The sequence below is a fragment of the Hyaena hyaena genome, unplaced genomic scaffold (assembly GCF_003009895.1).
Source record: "Hyaena hyaena isolate Hyena2069 unplaced genomic scaffold, ASM300989v1 scaffold_599, whole genome shotgun sequence".
In the NCBI taxonomy this organism is placed as follows: Eukaryota; Metazoa; Chordata; class Mammalia; order Carnivora; family Hyaenidae; genus Hyaena; species Hyaena hyaena.
The window spans coordinates 711776-721853 of record NW_024081230.1 but is presented as its reverse complement, the minus strand read 5'-3'; the positions used below and the strand labels follow the sequence as shown (position 1 = coordinate 721853).

Here is a 10078-nt window from a genome sequence, read left to right as displayed (position 1 = left end):
TGTAAAAATAAAAAAAGAAAGAAAGAGACCAAGAGAGAATCTTGAACACTCCAAGAGAGAAGTAAGTCATCATAAAAGGGATCCTCAATAACATTATTCACAGATTTCTCATCAGAAACCTTGAGAGCCAGAAGGCAATGGACTGAAATATTCAAAGTGCTAAATGAAAAAGTTGTGAACCAGGAATCTTGTATCTGGTAAAACTGTCCTTCAAAAATGAGAAAGACATAAGAGAGTGCCAGATGAGGAAATGTGTTAGCACCAGGCCTACCCTGCAGGAAATGTTAAAGGGAGTCCTGCAGGTTAAATGAAAAGACATTGGACTGTAACTCGAAGCTGTGTAAAGAAATAAAGATATTGTAAAGGTAAATATGTGGGCAACTATAAAACTAGTATCATTTGTAAAAATGGTCTGTAACTCTACTTTTTGCTTTCTACATGATTTAAGAGAATAAGAACATTTAAGAGAGAAATCCTAAATTTTTTAAGATTTTATTTTTAAGTAATCTCTATACCCAACATAGGGCTCAAATTTACAACCCCAAGATCAAGAGTTACATGCTCCACTGACTGAGCCAGCCAGGTGCCCTAAGAATACTACATTAAAAAAATCATTAATCTAAAAGCTGGTGTTATAACTTTGATTTGGAATCCCACATTTTATTTCCTACACAACTGATTAACATATTATAAATAACAATATATGTGTGGTTTGGGACACAATGTATAAAGATGGACCTGTGACATCAATAACTAAATGGAATGGGGATGGAGCTGTATAGGAGCACAGTTTTTGTATGTTATTAAAGTTAAGGCAGCATAAATTCAAATGAGAATATTTATAACTTAAAGGGGTCAAATCTAATTCCCATGGTAATGACAAAGAAAATAGTTCTAGATTATACACAAAAGAAGAAGGGCATTAAGGCATTTTACCGCAGAAATATCAGCTAAACACAAAAGACAGCAATGAAGGACATAAGGGACCAAAAAAAAGCTATAAGGCATATAGAAAACACATAGCAAAATGACAGTTCCTCTTTATCAGTTAATACTTCAAATACTTCAGTTACTACTTCAAATGTAAATAAATTAAACTCTCTAATCAAAAGACAGAGATTGACAGAATGGACTTAAAATAATGGTTTAGCTCTATGCTCTCTACTATAGATTCATTTTATTTTATTAAGAGATTCACTTTAGATCCAAAGACACAAAAAGGTTGAAAGTGAAAGGATTAAAAAAAAAAAAAAAAAAAAAAAAAAAGACATTCCCTGCAAATAGTAGCCAAAACAGAGCAGAGGTGGCTATACAGATATTGGACAAAAGATGATTTTTAAAAAGTTTATTTATTTAATTATATAAAGAAAGAGAGCATATGCAGGGGGAGTAGAGAGAAGGTTGGAGGAAGAGAATCTCAAGCAGACACNAAAAAAAAAAAAAAAAAAAAAAAAAAAAAAAAAAAAAGACATTCCCTGCAAATAGTAGCCAAAACAGAGCAGAGGTGGCTATACCAGTATTGGACAAAATAGTCTTTTTAAAAAGTTTATTTATTTAATTATATAAAGAAAGAGAGCATATGCAGGGGGAGTAGAGAGAAGGTTGGAGGAAGAGAATCTCAAGCAGACACTGCACTGTCAGCATGGAGCCCAATGAGGTTCGAACTCACAAACCGTGAGAACATGACTTGAGGGGAAATCAAGAGTCAGATGCTTAACCAATTGAGCCACCAGGCACCCCCAAAATAGGCTTTAAATTTTAAAAAGTTTGCAAGATGGGGTTTCCTGGGGTGAGTCAGTAGGGTAAGTGTCCAGCTTCAGTTCAGGTCAAGATCTCAAGGTTTGTGAGTTCGAACCCCTTGTCAGGCTACGTTTTGGCAGCTCAGAGCTTGGAGCCTGCTTAGAACTCAATGATTCTCTCTCTGCCCCTCCCCTGCTTGCACTCTGTGCTCTGTCTCTCTTTCTCTCTCAAAAATAAACAAACATTTTAAAAGTTTGCTAGTCAAAGAAAGACATTCTCTATTAATAAGCGGTTGAATACAATAAGAGGATAACAATTATAAACATTTATGTACCTAATAATGAAAATCAAAATATATAAAGCAGGAAGTGACAGAATTGAAGGGAAAAATGGAAGTTTCACAATAATAGTTGGAGACCTTAACACCTTACTCTTAATAATGAATACAACAAATAGAAGATAATTAAAGAGAGGATTTGAACAACACAATAAACCAACTAGATCTAAAAGGCATATATAGAACACTCTACTCAACAACAACAGTATACACATTCTCCTCAAGTGCGCATGGGACGTTCTTCCAGGATAAGCCATATGTTAGGCCACAGATTAGGTCTCAAAATATTTTTAAAAATGGATATAATACAAAATACCTTCTCTCATCACAAGATGAAGTTAGAAATCAGTAAAAGAAGGAAAACTGGAACAGTAATAAATTTGTAGACATTTAACAACACACACTTAAATAACCAATGAATCAAAACTGAAATCACAAGGGACATTTTCTAATTTCTAATTTTCTAACACTTAGAAACTAATGAAAATGAAAACACAACATACCAAAACTTATGGGACACAGTAAAAGCAGTGCTAAGGGGGAAACTTATAGCTCTAAGTGTTTTTATTAAAAAAACAACAACCACAAGAAAAGATCTCAAATCACTAATCTAACTTAACAACTTAAGAAACCAAGAAAAGACGTAACAAAAAACTCAAAGCTAGCTGAAGAGAAAATAATGTAGAGCAGAAATAAATGTAATAAAGGGTAAAAGTAATAAATGTAATAAACAATGGTGAAAATCAATAAAGCCAAAAGTTGGTTTTTCTAAAATAGCAACAAATTGATGTACCTTTAGCTGGATAGGTATTCCTGAATAGGAAGAAAAAGAGAGATGACACAAATTACTAAAAAAATGAAAAAACGAAAAACTAAAAAAACCTAAAAACTGAATCTACAGGTATAAAAATGATTATAAGAGAATACTATGAGCAATTACATGCCAACAAATTGGATAACCTAGATGAAGTGGACAAATTCCTAGAAAACATGAAAACTACCAAGTCTAAATAAGATATTGAAAATCTGAATAGACCTATAACAAGTAAGGAGATTGAGTCAGTAATCAGAAACCTCCCCCAAAACAAAAGCCTTGGACCTGACGTTTCCGAGGTGAATTCTACCACACATTTAAAGAACTAATACCAATCCTTCTCAAACTTTTCAAAGAACTGAAGAGGAGGGACCACCACTTCTAATCTCATTTTATGAGGTCAGTATTTCTGTGATACCAAAGCCAATGACACTACAAAAAAAGAAAACCACAGACTACTGTCTCTCATGAGCACTGACACAAACATTCTGAAGAAATACTAGCAAACCAAATTCAATGGCATTTTCTGGTCAAATTTTTCTTTAAATTCTTGTTAGTTAACATATAGTATAATACTGGTTGCAGGAGTAGAATTTAGTGATTCATCACTTACATATAACACCCAATGCTCATCACAACAAATGTCCTCCTTAATGCCCATCACCCATTTACCCCATCCCTCACTCATCTCCCTCCATCAATCTTCTCTGTCTTTGACAGTCTCTTATGGTTTGCTTTCCTCTCTCTTTTTTTCCCCCATTTCCCATATGTTCCTCTGTTTTGTTCCTAAATTCCACATATGAGTGAAATCATATGGTATTTTTCTTTCTCTGATGGCCTTATTTTGCTTAGCATAATACACTCTAGCTCTATCCACATCATTGCAATTGGCAAGATTTCATTACTTTTGATGGCTGAGTAATATTCCATTGTATGTATATGTATATGTGTATACAGACACACACACACACACACACACACACACACACACACCACAGCTTCTTTATCCATTCATTAGTCAATAGACATTTGGGGTCTTTCCATAGTTTGGCTATTGTTGATAATGCTGCTATAAACATGAGGGTGAATATATCTCTTTGAATCTGTATTTTTGTATCTTTTGGGTAAATACCTAGTGGTACAATTGCTGAGTTGTAGGGTAGTTCTATTTTTAACTTTTTGAGAAACCCCCATATCAAATTCAACAGCATAATTAAATGATAATATATCATTGCCAACTGGGATTTATTCCTGGAATTCAAGGAGGGTTCAACATACAAAAATTGATCAGTAGAATACATCATATTAACAGAACCCTCAACTAATCATTTTAATTGATGCAGCAAAAGCATTTGATAAAAATTCAACATTTTTTTAGGACACACACACACACACACACACACACACACACACACACACCAAACTAAGAATAGAAGGAAACTACCTCAATATAATAAAAGCCATCTATGAAAACCCACAGAAGACATCATACTCAGTGGTGAAAGACTAAAAGCTTTTTCTCTAAGAGAGGAACAAGGTAATGATGCCTGCATTCACCACTTTTATTCAATATAGTATCAGAAGCCCTAATCAGAACAATTAGGAGAAAGAAAGAACAAAAGAACATCTAAAATCAGAAAGAAAGAAGTAAAATTATCTCTATTCACAGATAATGTGATCTTATATGTAGAAAACCTTAAAGATTTCACCAAAAAATTGTTAGAATAAATGAATTCAGCAAAACAGCAGGATATAAAGTACACACAAAAATCAGTTGAATTTCTATACACTAATATTGAACAAACTAAAAAGGAAATTAAAAAAAAAAAACAGTTCTACTGGGACACCTGGGTGGCTGAGTCAGTTAAGTATCTGACTCTCGATTTTGGCTTAGGTCATGATCTCTCAGTTCATGGGATCAAGCCCCATGTTAGACTCTTTGCTGACAGCTTGGAGCAGCTTGGGATTCTGTGTGTGTGTGTGTGTGTGTGTGTGTGTGTGTGTGTGTGTGTGTGTCAAAGGAAATAAACTTATAAAAAATAAATAAAAATAAACATAGGGGCACCTGGGTGGCTCAGTCAGTTAAATGTCCAACTCTTAATTTCAGCTCAGGTCATGATTTTTTGGTTCTGGTTCATCAGATCAAACCCCACATTCCCTGCTTGGGATTCTCTCGCTCTCCCTCTCTCTCTGCCCCTCCCCTGTGCACACACACACTATCTCTCTAAATAAAAAAAATAAATAAAAATAAAAAACAATTCTGCTTACAAAGGTATCAGAAAGAGTAAAATACATAAGAATTAGCTTAACTAGGGGCGCCTGGGTGGCTCAGTTGGTTAAGCATCTGACTTTGGCTCAGGTCATGAGCCATGGTTCGTGGGTTCGAGCCCCGTGTTGGGCTCTGTGCTGCCAGCTAATTCATAACCTGGAGCCTGCTTCAGATTCTGTGTCTCCCTCTCTCTCTGACCCTCCCCTGATCATGCTGTCTTTCTCTCTCTCTCTCAGAAATAAATAAAACATTAAAAATATTTTTAAAAAAACAATTAGCTTAAGGAGGAAAAAGACTTATACACTTAAAACTGAAATCATTGCTGAGATTAAAGACATAAATAAATTGAATCATATCCCATGCTCATGAGTTAGAAGAGTTAATATTGTTAAAATATCCATACTATGCAAAATGATCCTTAGACTCAAAGCAATCCCTATCAAAATCTCAATGACATTTTTTTGCAGAAATAGAAAAAAATGATCCTAAAATTCATATGGAATTTCAAGGGACCCAGAATAGCTAAAACAATCTTGAAAAAGAAGAACAAAATTGGAGGTCTCCTACATCCTGATTTCAGAACTTATCGTAAAACTACAGTAATCAACACAGCATGGTAGTGGCATAAAGATAGACATAAAGACCAATGGAATGGAATAGAGAGCCCAGAAATAAATCCTCTCATATAGATGGACAACTGATTTTTTACAAAGGTGCCAAAGCCTCAGTGGAGGAAAGGATGGTCTTTTCAACAAATAGTAATGGGAAAACTGAAAATCCACATGCAAAAGAATGATATTGGACTCTCATCTAACACCATATATACAAAAATTAAGTCAAAATTGATCACCAACCTAAACATAAAATTCTTAGAAGAAAACACAGAGCAAAAGTTTCATGACATTGGATTTGACAGTGATTCCTGGATATGACACCAAAGGCCCAGGCAACAAAAGACAAAATAGACAAGTCAGACTTCAAGAAAATGTCAAACTTTTGTGCATCCAAGGACACTTTCAACAGTCTTTCCTGAGAGTTGCCACGGTTTCCTGCTTTGACAGTGCCTGGAGGGAACAGGCGTTAGCCCTCACCCCCGCTGGCTGCTCAGAGCCAGCACTGGGCACCTCCTCACAGTCTCAGACTGCCCCAAGGCCATCACCCCTCTCCAGCACGGGGCCGGTGCTGCTGCCTCTCTTCAGCTGCTCACCTTGACTTCCTTGTCTCCCTCACTGGTGGGTGAGAAATACCACCAGGCCTCAGAGGCCACTATCCACTGCCAGATCAACCTGAAACTCTACACCTCCTACATCTACTTATCCATGTCTTACTACTTTGACCTTGGTGATGTGGCTTTGAGGAACTTCGTCAAATATTTTCTTCACCAATCTCATGAGGAGAAAGAGCAAGCTGAGAAACCGATAAAGCTGCGGAACCAATGACCACATCCTTCTTAAGGCTATCAAGAAATTGGACCAGAAAGGACTGGGAAAACAGGCCAAATGCAATGGAGTATGCATTTTACTTGGAAAGCATGAATCAGTCACTACTGGAAATACCCGAATTGGCCACTGACAAAACCCCCCACTTGTGTGACTTCATTGGGACTTGTTACCTGAATTAGCAGGTAAAACCCATCAAGTATTGGATGACCACATACCCAACTTATACAAGAACCTGGCACAGCAAAGTGTCTCTTTGACAAGCATACGCAGAGAGACAATGATAACAAGAGCTAAGACTTAGGCTGAGGGTAACTTCCCTGGTCACAGCCATGGAGGTGACTTCCTGGTCATCAAGCCAGTGCATGCATGTTGGGGTTACCTTTTCTATACGCCTTACCAAAATAAACACTTAGGTTCTTTCATTTGTACCATTCTTTCAAATGAAGCAATTTGGTACTCCCTCCAAAAATGAGACTTTTGTGACAGAATGAAAAAGCAATCCCTAGAATGGGAAAAAATATTTCCAAACTATATATCTGATAAGGAATTAATGTCCAAAATATATAGAGAACTCTAAAACTAAACAGCAAAGAAACAAATAACCTGATTCCAAAATGGGCAAAGGACTTAAGTAGACATTTCTTCAAAGAAGATATCCAATGGCCAATAAGCACATGAAAAGATGTTTAACATTATAATCACTAGGGAAATGTAAAGCAAAACCACAGTGAAAGAGCACTTCATATCCATTAGGATAGCAACTATGGAAAAATGCAAGGGTTGCCTAGCTGGGTCAGTCAGTAGAGCATCTGACTCCTGATTCCGGGGTTGTGAGTTTGAGTCCCGCACTGGGAGTGGAGGATACTTAAAATATTTTTTCATTTGAAATAAAAAATGTTGTTGGGGATGCAGATAAATTGGAACCCTTGTGCACTGTTGGTATGAATGTAAAATGGTGTGGCCACTGTAGAAAACAGTATGGCAGTTCCACAAAAGATTAAAAATAGACGTAGCATATGATTCAGCAATTCCACTGATGGGTACACACCTAAAAGAATTGAAAGCAGGGACTCAAAGATATATTTGCACACCCATGTTCCTAGCAGCATAATTCACGATAGCTAAATCATGGAAGCAACCCAACAGTCCATAAACAGATGTGTAAGTAAAATGTGGTATATGTTTATAACGGAATATTCAGCCTTAACAAAGAAAGAAATTCTGACAGATGCGATACATGGATGAGCCCTGAGAACATTATACTAAGTGAAATAAACCAGCCACAAAAAGACTAATACTATATGACTCCATTTATATGAGGTACCTAGAGTAGTCAAAATCATAGGGAGAGAAAGTAGGATTGCGGTTGCCAAGGGCTAGGGGGATGGGGAGTAAGGAGTTATTGTTTAATGGGTAGGAAGTTTCAGTTTTGTAAGATGAAAAGAGTTCCAGAGATGAATGGTGGTGATGGCGTTCAACAATATGCACATAATTAATACCACTGAACTGCATGCTTAAACATGATTAAGATGACAATTTTTATGTTTTGTATATTTTACCGAAATTTTTTGAAAAAAAGCCAGGGAGAATTCAGTCCAAATCCAATATGCACACATAAAGACTTTAGTCTTTATGTTTTTAAGTTTCTACGTAGTTAGTAAATTAGGCAACTAATTTGTTTTGCTATCCCTCTACTGTCTCTCATGTTCCAGGGGCATAGATTTTACAAATCAAGCTTCCCTATGCATTCAACAAGTGAGAGAAGATTATACTCTATCTAGCCAAACTGTCTTAAGCATGCGTGTGGGACAAAGGCATTGTCATACATGCAAAGCCTCCAAACATTTACATCCCAAGCATTCTTTCTTCGGAGCCTCCTCTATGACAGAAGCCAGTCCACGATTGTTGGTACAAGGTAGCATGTGTTTTTCTCTAACCTCTCCACAGAACTGATTATAAACTCTCTGAGGAAGGGACCACGTTTTATACTTCCGTTATTCAACAGGATTTTGAGACTGTGTTCATATTAGAGATTCAATAAGTGTTATTTATTCTAGAGGCATTGCCAATAGAAAGCGAATCTTCCATTAGCAGAACTAGGAGAGGAAAGAAGTCACCGGGGACACAGGGAGTGTTAAGGCTCATTTCTGTAGGCAGTCCCACCAAGTCCATCCAACCTCACCTCTAGTTCTTGCCAACATACACCCTCCCAGCCGGAATCTTCTTGGCTGCCTCTTCCAGAAACACCATTAATCATACTCTCCATTGTCAAGAAACTTGTGATGGGAAAATAGAAATGGCTCTGCCCCACTTTCAAAGATTGTCTCTGCAGTTCCCCTAAGTCCCAGTAGGTGGCAGTGACACCGCACAAACAGGTTCCAGTTTGATCCCTCTTTATTGAAAAAATCCATCTCCTTTTGCCATTGAGGTTACAATATTTATTTTTAGTGTGATTTGATGGGCCTTGTCTGTAATTTAACAATATTGGAATCAAATTCTAATACCTAATCACATGATGTAAGCTCTATTAGATTTCAATTAGCATTCACTCTGATTTGATTATTAAGCTTCAGCCACTCAAACGGCTAATAGGGAAACATTTAGATAATTGCAGCTGTCTGGCATTATTACATTTGCTATCATTTTCACAGAGTGATTCATGTAAGGACTGGGCCATAAAATTTGTTTTTGTTGGTGGAGACAAGAAGTTATGGCTTTTTGGGTTGTGGGGGCACTATTAAGCACTATGCTATTGTGGTCAGAAATTTGGGGTTGTTTTTCTCATTAGGAGGGAAATACAAGTGTAGGGTGCTTGCCATTTACCATTTTTTCAAAAAGATATTCCTGATTCTCCATCCACAACATTGTTTCCTTTGACAAAAGAAAAGAGGCATTAGTCAAGTTTCCTTTTCCTCTCTTTAATTGAACTGAATTACATCTGAAGTGAACAAATTTAACCACATCAAAACTTATCTCCTACACAAAGGCCTTCCTGAGTGAGTGAAATTGGGGTCTCTCTTCTCACCTAATACTAATTCTAGGTACAAACAGTAGAGGTGTTTTACCAAAGTTGCTAGACCTCTTGGTGAGGCGTGCTTTAAGCATAGATGTAGTAGTTGGGGCTAAATGACCTTTAAGAGCACTTCAGCCCCTAGCATCTAAGATTCTAAGGATCAACAAAATAATTGTTCCTGCCCACAAAGGGGACCCCAGACCCTAGAAGCAGGACCAGTTGCCTAGAAGCAGCCCACAAGTGGTGTCTTCCCTTGGGTGGTTCAGACAGCCTGCTCTAGAGAGGTGGGGAGTCTCACCTACAGAAAGTCACTCTCTATTCTGTGCGAGCCCCTAAGAGCCAATTCAAAGGGTAGTCATTGATGAAAACTCATGTGTTTTTAAATCCAATGCTTCAAAATTTTTACCCACAGATAACTTGGTCATGCATAAATATGGCTTCCAAACAATCTTCTGTTTTAGGA

At 37.0% G+C, this 10078-nt stretch overlaps 1 pseudogene; it reads left to right on the top strand.

Moving 5' to 3' along the window:
- The first annotated feature begins 1774 nt into the window (after positions 1-1774).
- On the top strand, positions 1775-6896 carry LOC120248595 (annotated as a pseudogene).
- Positions 6897-10078: the final 3182 nt, after the last annotated feature.